Genomic DNA, 13,800 nt, shown 5'->3' with positions numbered 1-13,800 from the left:
ATAACTAAATAATAAAATTAATTTCATTTATTTTGGAAACCCGGTGTATAAAATCGTCAAAAAAATATGGAGAAAATACTTCTGACTACGTCATAAGACATTGGGGCTGGAATTGGATCTATTGGGGAGTTGTTTTATCTGGCCAGCGACAGAGAGCACTACGGGCGCCAGTATACCTGATTCGATAAAGCTATTGATAACAAAACTATAAGTATATCAATCCATCGAGAATAATTAAAGGCTACCGAACTGTGATGAGTGGATCCAGGGCATGAATCAGAGTGGTTTTTACTAGTTAAGACTATTTATTATACAGTTAGGTATAAAATATATTTGTTAATTTTGTTAATACGTTAGCTTTAAGAAGCTTTATAATTCTACAGAACGCAGATATATGTATTTTGTATACGGTATAGTAAATAAAAATATACATATTATACATTAAGCTTGAAAGTACTTCATATTGGTCTAAAAGACGATACTGTTCTTTATTTAGATATTTACGCGATAGAGAAAGATTCATGAAGTTTTCGCCAAAGAAAACTGAAGGAAAAGTAATCTCAATCAAAGCTTTTCGGCTGTGGATACATCATATATATATCTACACTTGTTATAGGGCACTTTTGTATGGCTCACGCTTGAAGTATTTACCGCAACGTTCAGACTTCACTGTGGCCGAGTGAAGTAGACTGAGAAATGTGATACTGACATGCAAGCTGTCTCCTTTGCGCTGTAAAGATGTTGTGATACTTTATTATATGTACGGTAAAGGCAGTTCCATATTACTTACTATATTCGATACAATATATATGTATTCGAACATTGGTATTCAGTTTGAATTTCTTTATCTAGAAGTATTCTCTTTACATAGATAAACTTACTGTAAGAAAAATTGATATTCGTTTAAAAATAAAGATGTACTTACATATTATTATAACAGTAAATTTCAAGGAATATATATTTACTTAGAGAAACAAATGATGGTAGTAATAAATTATTGCATAATACCTATGGTTCATATTTGTATCTTCATCACACGAGTCATCTTTATCACACAAAGTTCCGAATATAGCGAATAGATAGAGGAGAATTCAAGATAAGTTTATTGATTTCTACAGAATTCTCGAGATATGCCTTAATTTGTTTTTTAAGCAATCCCGCCAAAATTGTCTGCAGGTCGTTTCACATCAAGCCTTTCTTAACAAAAACTTTTTTGAATTGAGAATTTAACAAATTCCACTCCGGTTCAAAGTAGAGATATTTTTTTAGCTTTTCTCGCTAACCATTATTTTCATGCGTGGATTCCAGACGAAAACTCTTTTTAGCATTTCATGTTTTATTCGATTTTTATAAATGGAACCGCAATTTTAAAAAAATGTGACTTTTTTCCGTTTCAACTTCTCTTAGTTATTTTCGACTAGTAACAATTTTTAGAATTCTCTAGAGTCTAGATTCTCTTTGCCGATATCTCGAGATTCATTTTTTCTGATTATTTATCGAGAATTTTCGAGACAAGATTTCTTGATTTTAACCTCTAGTTCTTAAGAAGATTCCAAAAACAAGTAATTAAACATACCTATAATGGAAACCAGAAAATGGTGTGATAGAAAACATGGTGGAAAAATAATTGGGTTGTTTTGGTGATGTATTATTAATTATTTATTTTTGTATGTTTAAGTGGTAAAATATAATAATTATGTAATTTTAGAGTTAAAAATATATTGTAATGATAAATATCTAAAATCTGATTAAAAGATTAAATCAAAATTTATGGGATTATCTGTAAGATTCTTGTGGAAGAAATTATTTAAATTCCATTGAACATTTATTTTGCTATACTTCAAAGAATAAATAAAGAACGGCGGTGTTTCGTTACATTATCTCCCGATAAGATTCCAAAAACAATTCATTAAAATATTTACTCCCGATTCTTTTTGATAAATGTTTTCGTTTGTGGAATTGAAAAGCATGTGAAAGTTTATCGCGAATTTGCCCTTCTCGGATTCTCTTTACTTCGATTTAGGAAAGAAGAGCAATAACACCCGAAGCATTATACAAGTATACCTACATCTCTTCTGGATTTCTTACAGTGTGACTATAAATGATAAATTTGTATATTATTATGTAATATATTAAAAAAAAAAATACAATCCAATTTTCGCCTTTTGAGGCAGTCCAGGGTTATTGTCCGGGCGGATATAATATTCAGATAATTGTGAATTTAAACTACTACAACGAACTATATTATTTTCTCCAACAAAATTATTTCAAGTCAAAATAAAAAAAAACTACTTTTGGATTTGGAGCCAGTCCTTTCATTTTAATTTCAAATTATCTAAAAATTCATCAGGTACCTACCTACTTACCTATTTTATTATTAATTTTTGACTTGTTCCTAAACAGACAAATACACGAAGAAATATTTAAATTGACATACACACCTACAGATAATTTTAAAACGAAATTTAATTTTAAACAGTAATGGTTTTAGGTTTGTGAAGTTTGTGGCACTGACAGATTTGGAGGCATCCTTGTAAAAATTGTGCCCATACAATAAGCCACCATTACAATATGTATTACATTATATCAATAGTTACATTGTCAGGATTTTTATGATTCCATTATTATTTATTTTGAGCTAAGATGCCGATAATTTCTAATGAAGTGACGTCGTCATCTGCTTCATTGAAAATTGTTCTCAATATTTTGATTCGTCCTTCATTCACCACCTTTTTGCCGTCCCTATACAATGCGTGATCTGCCTACCGCCACGGGACATCACTGAATATATTCCATATCTCACTATTCATTATAATATACTATCTCTTCATTATATTGAATAAATGAACACAACAGTTTTGATAATAAATGTATACATATCACAATAAACTGACCTAAATATGATAATGGAAGAATTGGACATTTTCACATAGCAGTAAATTCATGTTAATTGATATTACAATTCTGATTTTAGAAGAAAAAGCTCTATGATGTAATGAAAATGCCAGATATCTACGAGCTTTCATGCACCCTGTGAACAGAGACACGTGCAGTGGGGTCAGTGGTCTCAATGTTGTATGTATGTAGGAAGACTGACTCCCCGCATATAGAATATTATCGGGAAAAATGCTACCTGCCGTTAAAGTGATGTTACAATACTCAATCTAAAGCATCTGCTATATGTTAAGGCGTTTACAACATTATTGAATGCGAATTTTCCACGTAAACAAAAAGGTATACATACCAGTTTAGCTATTTACTACTAGTAAAACGGTGTAAATACTATGATATTTTACATCATTTTCAAAGTTTTCCTTTGATTTCGCATTGGTATGGCTGTTATTGAATCCAATATTAAGATGATAGATATACCACACAGTATAGGTACTTTCAATTGAGAGCTATTTAAGTTTTCTAACAAACAGCTGTATTTTAGGTACAAATATCATTGTCGACGTTTAAATTGTTTTGGAAAAGATAGGGTGGGTTTATTCTAATAGTCGTTTATGTTCTTTCATTATATATTATTATCTACCACCTGCGCGCGTATAAAATTTTCATAGTAAAGTCTATATGCCGTATGAAGTCAGATAACTAAATCGGACATGCCGTTTCTATCTTTTGCCGTATGTAATATTGTTTCAACGTATCTTTGAGATGTATAACATCCATAAATCCGTCAAAACGTGGTTTAAATTAAAGTATGAATTCACGACAAAATTGTCTTTAATAAATTGCATTTTCTTAATTTAAACTGTTCAAAGTAAAATACCACCAACGCTTGTAAATTGTTAAATCGTATTGACAAATGTTGATATTAGATACGATACTGCATAAAATTATATTGATCACTGCACGAGAGAAATATCAAAGCGGGACAGCATGTATATTCCAGCTATCTTCTTCCACGGCTCTACGTCCCGGGGTGGGATTTGGCTTCCTCCACAACCGCTCTCCACTCACTCCGGTCTCTCGCTACACTTCTCTAGTTACCAGGTCTTCCTATATGAAGCTACTCCTCTTCTACGGTGTCAGCCCATTTCCTTCTTGGTCAGCCTCTGGGTCTCTTCCGTTGGGGTAGCCACTTCGTCATGATCCTTGGCGCTCTAACTTCAGGCATTCTCCCCACATGTCCCGCCCATCGTAGTATTTGGGACTTACAGTATCTTATGATTGTTTGTTGTTCAAACAGCTCTTTCAAGTCGTGGTTCATTTTTCTTCTGTATTTCCCATTTTCCAACGTGGGTCCAAAGATTTTTCGGAGTATTTTGCGCTCGAAGATAATTCTAATTTATTTTCCTCGTTTTGAGTTAGGCACCAAGTCTCACAGCCATAAGTGACCACTGGCCTTCAGCTATATATTCCAGCTATATGCCATCCTAATTAGGATTGAGTATATTTATAATAAATGGGCCGAGGGGCTAATGCGTCGGATTATAATGTCGTGGGTCTCAGGTTTGACTCATGGATCTGGCAACTGCATATATTGCTTTAAAATGTGTATTTGGAGTCAGATATTGGTGTAGGTTAACCATGTGGCTTACATCCATTTCACGTAAAAATAAAAGTCTGTTAATACGAACCTCTACTCTGTGGAGGCTCTTGTGATCTTTTTAAGATCGGACACTGTCAAAAAAATGGGGATGTATATATAATTACATAATAGAATAATTAGAAGAAAATCACCAAAAGAAATTGAATCGGCCTGATAAGCTTGTATTCGGAAACAGTAAGTGATTTCAAATAAATTTCAAACCTCAATGGAAAAGAAATTAAATGACGTCCGAGAGTCGTCTTCTCAATATATTGAAATATTTTAAGAATTCTCGTTAAATCGCTGATATTTTAAATTTTCCTATAAATACTTACACGATGGTGAACCTAACTTCCCAAAGAGTCGATGCCTTCAAGATATGGATCTGGCGGAGGGTGCATTGACGGTTATGCCCACAAATAATGTCTAAACTGACTTGCATCAACTTGCATCAACATAAACGACTTGCAACAACTTGCATCAAAAAACGTCTCTAATCTACCTGAAAGACACGCGTTATTCAATTCTTAGGCCACAATGTTATTAGAGATTCTGGAGATAGGGATCATTATTGGTATCGTCAAACGAAAGGGGTCGCGAGGACGTGCGTCTTGCAGATGGAACGTCATAGCAGTAATAATGACTGAATCAAACCAGATCGGCACACGATCTTTTCAAATAAAAAGAGGATACTGACAACGTCTGTTATTTAAGTTATCATGATATTCAGTACCTAATGAAGCGAATAATGTTAAAAGAGACTGTTTTTGAAATGGCAGATAAATTTCGATTACTTTGGTGGTTTGATACAAAACTGCCATCAATTGTTGGTTTCGACACGGTACGATATCAAATATTGATGTATTTTCATTCCATATCATCCCTACTTATCATAAAATAATTATTCATTTAACCCTTCTCCTAGTAAGTTATATGAATACCAAAAACATAATTAAATAGACACTCTAGAAACCTTCGTTCCTTCCTATATAGACATATTATGCGAAGTTTCACATTCACCATTATTCAAAAATATTTAAGGGTATTAGTACATCCCGATTCCTCCCCTTGTTTTAATTGAATTTTCTCAAGTATCTATATTTTCAATATATGTGCATGTTTACATGGTTTAATAATTTAGCACCTACCAGTGGAGTAGTGTAACCAATTTTCGCGAGCCCGTTATTAAATTTGATTATATCGGTGTATCATTAAGTCAGTAAATATATACGTGAATGTATATATTTTTAATTTGTATACAGTGAAATAGATACATAAGAAAATAGTAATATCAATATATTTTTTTTAGCCTGCGTCACAATTTTGCTTCTTTTTCCTATTACCCGTTACGGAGGATGGACTATTGATTTATATACACTGAACGGTCGTTTACAATACGATTGTGTGTTTGTAATTGGACCGCGTTATGTATTTACGCACTTAAGTGAAGTTTTTTTTTTAAATTTTACTTCCGTTTTAAGGAAACGTGAATCTGAAATTCAACTTAAATGACGTCACACTCAAATACGATGAACAGAATCTGCAGAAATTCCGGGATTGGATAAAATAAAACTTTATATAATTTTTCAGTTTAACATTCAGATTTACCTAATTGTGATGTCATGTTATGATATACTGCCCTGCTAAGTAAAATGACACATTTTTGGTTTTAGTGAAATGAGAACCCAAGTTTTCAAGTACTCACCCTTTCTCTTATATTATGTAAAATTATTGGATTATTTTGCCATAATCTCTAAATAGACAGAGATTATCTCAAAACAACCCAATAACTTTAGATAATATAAGAGAAAGGGTAGTTTAAAACTTGGGTTCTCATTTCACTAAAACAAAAAAAACTGCCTTTTTACTTAGGGCATATAGGGAAGACGTATTGTAATTAGGTATGTCAAAAAATTTCTATTCCGTGTTTCGAAAAAATAACAATATTTAATATCAAATCACTGTTAAATTAATTTTTCCTGAAGAATCAGATTCAAGATTTTTTTAGTTTTCCAGTTGCCAACTAAAAGTATCCATGTCCAAATCAGACATAAGAGGCTTTTGCCGTATATTTTCTCCTTGAATCACAATTCTGATAGATTATAATATTTTTCAATTTAAAAAAATATTGTAAATAAGTGGGTACTGACTATATTTGATTTAAAGTATAATTATAGAAATTTATAGAGATCTCGTGATTCGAATATCTGAAATTCGGGAATCGGGATTAAGAAATCAAAAGAGATCCCGGAATCGCAAACCCTACTGCCTAGTACGCCATGCCGTAGGGTAAATGCCGCATCGAATATTTCTATATCAATAAACAAAGAACCAGAAAGGGGATATTATGGGAATACACTTGAAAATATCCCAAGCTGAATATCGTGGAAATAACACAATGTTTTTGATATTTTATTGGTGTAAATGGAAAACATTACGTATGCGACGATTAACACCCACTCGATCCCAAAGATAACTAAACTTGTACGATTCGATACACAGTTATCGCTACTTTTTAATCATACTAATTTATTATATTAAATAATGCTTTTATTAACATAATGAGTTAATCGATATTACTTAGCAGTTCTGGCTGTAAAGAGACGTGACCGTTGTAGGAGGTAATCAGGAGTTGAGTTGAAAGTCGGATTGGAGGTTGATCCGATGAATGGAGGTGCGAGTTTTCATTGCAGCGTAAACAGTCGTTAAAAGTTATGTTACTGGTCCGGGGCTCGGTGGAAGAGATGCTGCACGGAGTGATACAAAGACTGAGACGTGACTGATATTGTTACTAAGATTAATATTAGACTAAAATCGCTGTTTAAATACATGAATATTCGGTAAATTGAAAGAGTCATTATTGATATAGTTTTCAATTGAGAAATCTGATGGTCTCTGCATTATTACAACTTCGCCCGTTTTGATAACCAAACCTAAAGTAGTCGAACTAATGCCATTGGTCGAACTCCATCGAAGAATGTCACGCGTGTAAAATATGCTGACTGTAGGTGAGACGATTATGCGATAGTTAAATGACTTGATAATTCTTACATTGTCGAAATAATGCTGACATGGCCCGAGGTAGTTGGCCGCTACAGATTTATTAATTATTATGCGCTATACATAATGTTAGATTAATCTACTGACTAGTCTTCGCTACCGGTTGGTACTTATTTTGTAAAAAAATAGATGGTACTTACCTACTTGTTAAGTATTAGGGCCGTCAAAAAAATATCTTCACTTTTTTTTCTATACGGTACTTGTGTTGCCAACTGTCGTTGACAAAAACATGCCAGGCGGGGTACGAAAACAAGATATTTGGCAGTAAAAAATGCTAGATTTTGTGAAAATAAAAAGTCAATACATTTTTTTTGAGTATCGAATAAAAGTGCAAAAAAGTCACACTGATATTTTCCCAGAAACTCATTTCAAAATTGACAAAAAATAATTAATTAATTTAACAACCTACGGTAAGTAATAATTAGGTAGGTAATACCAGAGATTAGAATCCGATGCTACGTGCCTAAGCACACATTGAATAATTATAATATCTGGTAACATTATCTCACTATAACGCCAGGAATGCTCTTGTTGTTTCATTGTGTTGTTTTATTACTCAAGTACCAACCTATCTTCATTAAATATCTGAATAAATAAAACATTTAAAGCTAATAAAAACGCCATAAGCTAGATGCCTATCAAGCAATGCCTGGCAAGAAAAACGCTAAGTTAGCAACGCTACCGATACCAGGTGTCAATACTTTGCTTTCGATATGACAGCCGTACTTAAGGCTATACCTCAGATGAGGCATGGTCTAAAAAGATCGTGGCTAGGCGATGCGCGGATTGCGGGTCGCGGGTGCAAATGACGCATGCCGAACGTAATATAATTTGTCATATAAATCCAACATGCGTCCATTTCTGTTTTCAGTTGTAATTATTGTTCTATTAGTAACAATAATAATATATTCATTGACATGTTTTGTTTTTCAATTAAATGGATAACGTTTTTAGTCATCTTTACACGATTTAATTAATACCCCAGTCGCCATCACGAAACAAATTGACTTGTTCCCAACTCGACGTTCTTTCTCCGAATGCCAGCGAGTCCAAAATTTCGTCGCGCCTATAGTTGAAAATTATTTGCCGTTTCGCTGATGTATCGTCTTAATAACATACAAAAACACACGATTAAAATGAATAATATATTATTACGAAACATGACAAAAATAATTTATTTATTAGAGTCGTAATAGGTACATATTTCCTCTGTAAGAAAATTTAATATCGACGTACTCAGTATCGAGAATACTTGTGAAGTCATTTCAAAGCCCTTAAAAAGTAGCATCCAGGCATGTCAAAACGAGTTTGGGTTGTCATATGCAAGGTCGTTAATTTGATTGACGAATTGTGTTTACGCAAAGTTGTCTCCTTCATATTCCATACTATTAATATACTATGGGATATTATATCATCAATTATTGCCACTTTACAACGAAATGTAGCATTATGGGACGAAAGAAAGTGTTTCAGTTGACAGTATAGACGAAAAATAAATATGGACTGAGAACAAGATAGGGCAGAAAAATTAATCATCATCAAGTGGTATCAATCTACTAATGAAGGCCTCACATACACTCTTCTCGGTCCCTAGTTATTCGTGTCCAGAGATTTGTACGTATGCAGTTGGCCTTATCACACTTCACCGTGAAATTTTGTATCGGAAATATATTTTCGTATATTAAAGACCATCCAACCTATTTGATTGTAAAACACGGTTCTTGTCGGTTTACAGGAAGCCAGCGGCAAACAATTTTTGAAAATAGCCGATATACTGAATTATTTGTTAGGTGAGGTTAGGCTATGTAAAATTGGAACATCATTGTCTGCAACAACGCGTAATTTTTTCATCTCTTTCCGATAAGAAACTCACGGCGAACTGTGCTACGGTGAAATGTAATATATGTACCTACGTACAATTTACATGTAATCCTGGTTATTCGCTGCCACGTACTTTAGGACTATGTTGATCCACCGAACTTTAGTACCACTATATGACGGTATTAGTCCAGCAGTTGTCCACCCAATGCAATTTCATCTGCTGAGTAGCCTCTGTCAAATTGCGTACTCTGCCTCCTTATCCATTAGTTTCTCTTGTGGCCGTTCCGCGTTATGCAACTTACCATGCCACGTTGCGCTACTCGTAAATTTTGGATTTTTTGTACATGACTGGTCTATGTTTCACACACGTACGTGAGCGTTGGTAGCACACTTAACGTCTGCGACACAATGGGAGATCACTTTTGACGATACCCCGCGCCCGATACGATGCGCCCGAAATGCGTTTTAATATAGAAAACCAATTTTCTTTTCCCTCCTCTACCCGCCACATCTCCACACCCATTATACATGCGTATACTGTGGCGTAACGAATGTTAGGCGCTCTTCAAAGTTGTGCCGATAGTGTTCCAGGAGCAACTCTCCAAGACCTTGATTGGCGTGCACTCGTCGACTCTTACTATTTGTTTTGAAAGAGCTCGGGATATTGACACCTGGAAGTCGTGTAGCCGGCCATATAACTTAATGGACTGTAGTGCCAGCATAAAGTGGTTATTGGTATTTATTCACAAAATCTCATTTACATTTGATGTAGTCTAATAGAATTATTTAGCAGTTCTCAATGAAACTAAAAAAAAATAGAACTTAACCCATATATTATTATTAGTCATTACCGTATAGAATTAATGCAGGATGCAGGTTCCAGTACCAATATTTTTATAATATGTATTATGTATGTTTCTGATGAGCTCCATATTATATAGGTTCAATACAATGTCATTGGTTCAATAGCGAATGCTACATTCTTAAATCGTGTGTACTAGATATTCATTGAATAAGAATGAAAATAGTTAAATATTACAAATTTTACTTAGTAAATTAAATAACCGTAATAATTCTATAAACAGGCATTTCTTAGTATAAACAATTTTATTAATTAGAACTAACTAAACACAATAATACGAGTATTATATAATAGTTATTCCGCATAATTTAATTAATATTTAAATAATTATTAGGGCCGGTTTCATCAGCTTTGATTTTTTATCAGAGTTTAATAACTCAACTTGAAAACTATCAATGAAGATATTAGTTAAATATTCTATTTAGGATGCAAAGGTAAGACGTAAGAAAATGAATAAAATTGACCGTAAAAGCTTACCTCGGGCGAATCAAGAGCATACTTATCCACACAAATTCCCCCATGTATAGACGTTTATATTATACAAATGACAACTCAAGATGTGTATAAGTACCTACCTATTTATAAATAACTCGTCACACTGGGGTATTGACGTTCAAAGCGTTGAAATGTAATCATTGTCATCCACTCTTACCGTTGTTTGTCGAATCTACTATAATAATAATGTGTTGTAAAAATAGCTTTCGCTATTTAAAAGTCCTAAAGATAAAAGATATTTGATCACATATGATTATTTTGTCACTTAAGATTATTTTGAATATCGATTAGGTACGTTTTCAATTAAAATTTATTTATTATCAGCATGAATAAAAAGTTTACTTGAAAACCCTATTTTTAAATCAAATCACCGTTTACATAACAATTTACACGACATTTTTATAATACATAATATCTTTCTTCTTAGTTAACTTCCTTCTTTAAGCACTACGGTACATGATGCATGGTTGCAGCATCAGTCTCGTACGGCTCCGTCTCGGGACGGAATGTGCACTTAAAATCACTTCTTTCAGACACGTTTATAGTGTTATGGAAGGCGGCCGTGTCTATCCACGGCTGTATAAACATGACGGGTGGCGGTGGAAAAACACCTTTCAATATCACAATTACTTAGGTACCTAATCAAGGTGATATTTTTTATCTATTTATCGGCAAATTAGTCATAATTATTAATAATTTAAACTCCTAGGTGTTTCAATCATAGAATAATATTTAGTATAGAAACATTTTTGCCAATTTTAATTTAGTTCCTAACTAGTCACATTAGAAACACGTCGTACCTACTTGATATTTCACGTGAATTATATGATTCTACTAAACAATGGCATCGCGATTTAAAAGTTTGTTAAAATATTTGATGGCTATTAAAAAAAAAGATTAATACTTATATCTAAAGTACCTGAAGCAGTATTACCCATCCGCAAGATTAGAACTTGTGAATAGCGGATTAAGAGGCTAGCCAGTTGTAATACAATGCATATTACCAATTTATTGATATCTGTAAGTTTGCAAAAACATGAAGAATTAATATTATATTGTGGGAATAGTGTTTTTGTGTCGCATCGAATAGCTTAATAATTATCTCAGTTTAGAGGGTGATATTTAAAGGTTAAAAATTACACTAATGAAACTGTCTGTGCTCTGGCTACAGTATAATCTCTACCTGTAACTAAAATCTCATAAAGTACCAAATATATTGAACAACTTATATGCAATATCCACTATTTATTTATCTATTGTTATCGACTCCACGTGCAAGCAAACAAAACCCCAGATGAAGTCAATAATATGATTTGATATTTGTTATCTCATAAGAAATTGACAACAACCCTTTGCATAGATGGTATTATAAATTCATAAACGTAGAAGATATGAAGAATACGCAATTTCAATGCAGAAGCACCGTCTTGATACTTTTGAATAAATCTTAGCCTATAAAATGGTATTGACATTTTCGGTAGATACACAACAATAACAATTCATACTACTTATAGGTATATAAGAAAAGAATTTATATGAAAACAAACGAGTAAAATGATGTCTTACGGTAATCAATATTTTTCGTATACATACTTACATCATGGTCTGAAGCAAAAGTGTCGCCACATGTTACATGAGTTTTCTTGGTCCTAAAGCGGTTATCGATGAAGTCGTGAATACGCGTTGCAATCCCGCATCTCACAAAAATAGCATTTTGTTTTTATCAGCGTGTGTTTGATCCAGAGCGATGACTTAACGAGTGTGCAAAAGGTTAACAACATTACCTTGTAAAAAGTCTGTAAATATATTATCTTAGGCGGCCCTCGTAATCCAGTGCGTAAGGCGAGTGGCATTTCATCCGGGAGGGGCCGAGTTCAGTAATTGGTGAGGTCTACATACCTATATTAATATAATTTTCTCAAAGCCTGGGTGGTTGTGATTTTTTGTCATTTATTACTAAAAATACACTATTATCATTGGAACTCATGGGCTGATCTAGTAATTAAAAAGAATATATATCCCCCAGCGCATATATTCTATACACAAGACTGCTATAGGTAGTTTTTCATATTTTTGTATCGAAGTATTATATTTTTTTTTTTAAAGTTAGTTTGTAATTGTTTTGTTACAATATGTGCTATGTTTTAACTGCACCTCTCTTGGCTGTGCTAACTTTTAGAGCGAGATAGACAGTTTTAACTGTTTAGACGGCCAATTACTTATTTCGAACTTCTTGTAACAATTATAATACCTCTATACAAAAATAGCGGCCAATAGCAGTCTTGTGTATAGATAGAATAATATGCGCTGATATAATAATGCTGATGAGATAAAACAGGAATTTACCGTTCATATACTTAATAATGAATAGAAGATTGATACCTACACTTTTGCTTTATATTGTAGTACCTATATATAGGTAATAGGTATGTATGTACGCTAAGCGTGTTTCTTAATTAAAATCATATATTTTTGAAACATGTGGTAGCCCGTGTCATATGTATAGATTAAACGACCACAACATCTTGACATCTCAAATAGATAGACCATTTACGTTGAGCCAAAAATATTTGGTCAACTCAGAATACACCTTTGGTTGCGGGGGTGCAAATTCTCTGTCATGGTAACAAAGATCGAGGGAGGTCGGTGTTCTTTACGAAAATAAGGTCGCTTTATAATATAAATAGTGTACACGCAGTAAAATGTGTTATTGTAATGCTTCGCACAGGACGGATAAAGATGAGAAATGAAGCCGGGAGAGAGGAAGGATAGTAATACATGTTATGACTAACGCATTCGCACGCGTCCCGTTTTTAAAATAGCCAAGAATCGGGCGTGCACACGTGTCGGCAGTACGTGTAGCAATATGGCGTCGCTAGAGGACAGTGACGCCCGCGTGGCGGCGTCGCAAAAATTCGCCGATAATAAAAACGAAATCACAGTATTTCATATGACGTTCGCGAATATACAGAGATTATTAAATTTATAAATGTTATACAATATGTAAAAATGATAGTATTTTGAAAAA

This window comes from Rhyacophila brunnea, unplaced genomic scaffold, assembly GCF_057557595.1.
Source record: "Rhyacophila brunnea isolate RB1 unplaced genomic scaffold, BYU_Rbru_1.0 scaffold_5, whole genome shotgun sequence".
NCBI classification, from domain to species: Eukaryota; Metazoa; Arthropoda; class Insecta; order Trichoptera; family Rhyacophilidae; genus Rhyacophila; species Rhyacophila brunnea.
The sequence above is the reverse complement of the archived record's forward strand: the minus strand, read 5'-3'. Positions refer to the sequence as shown.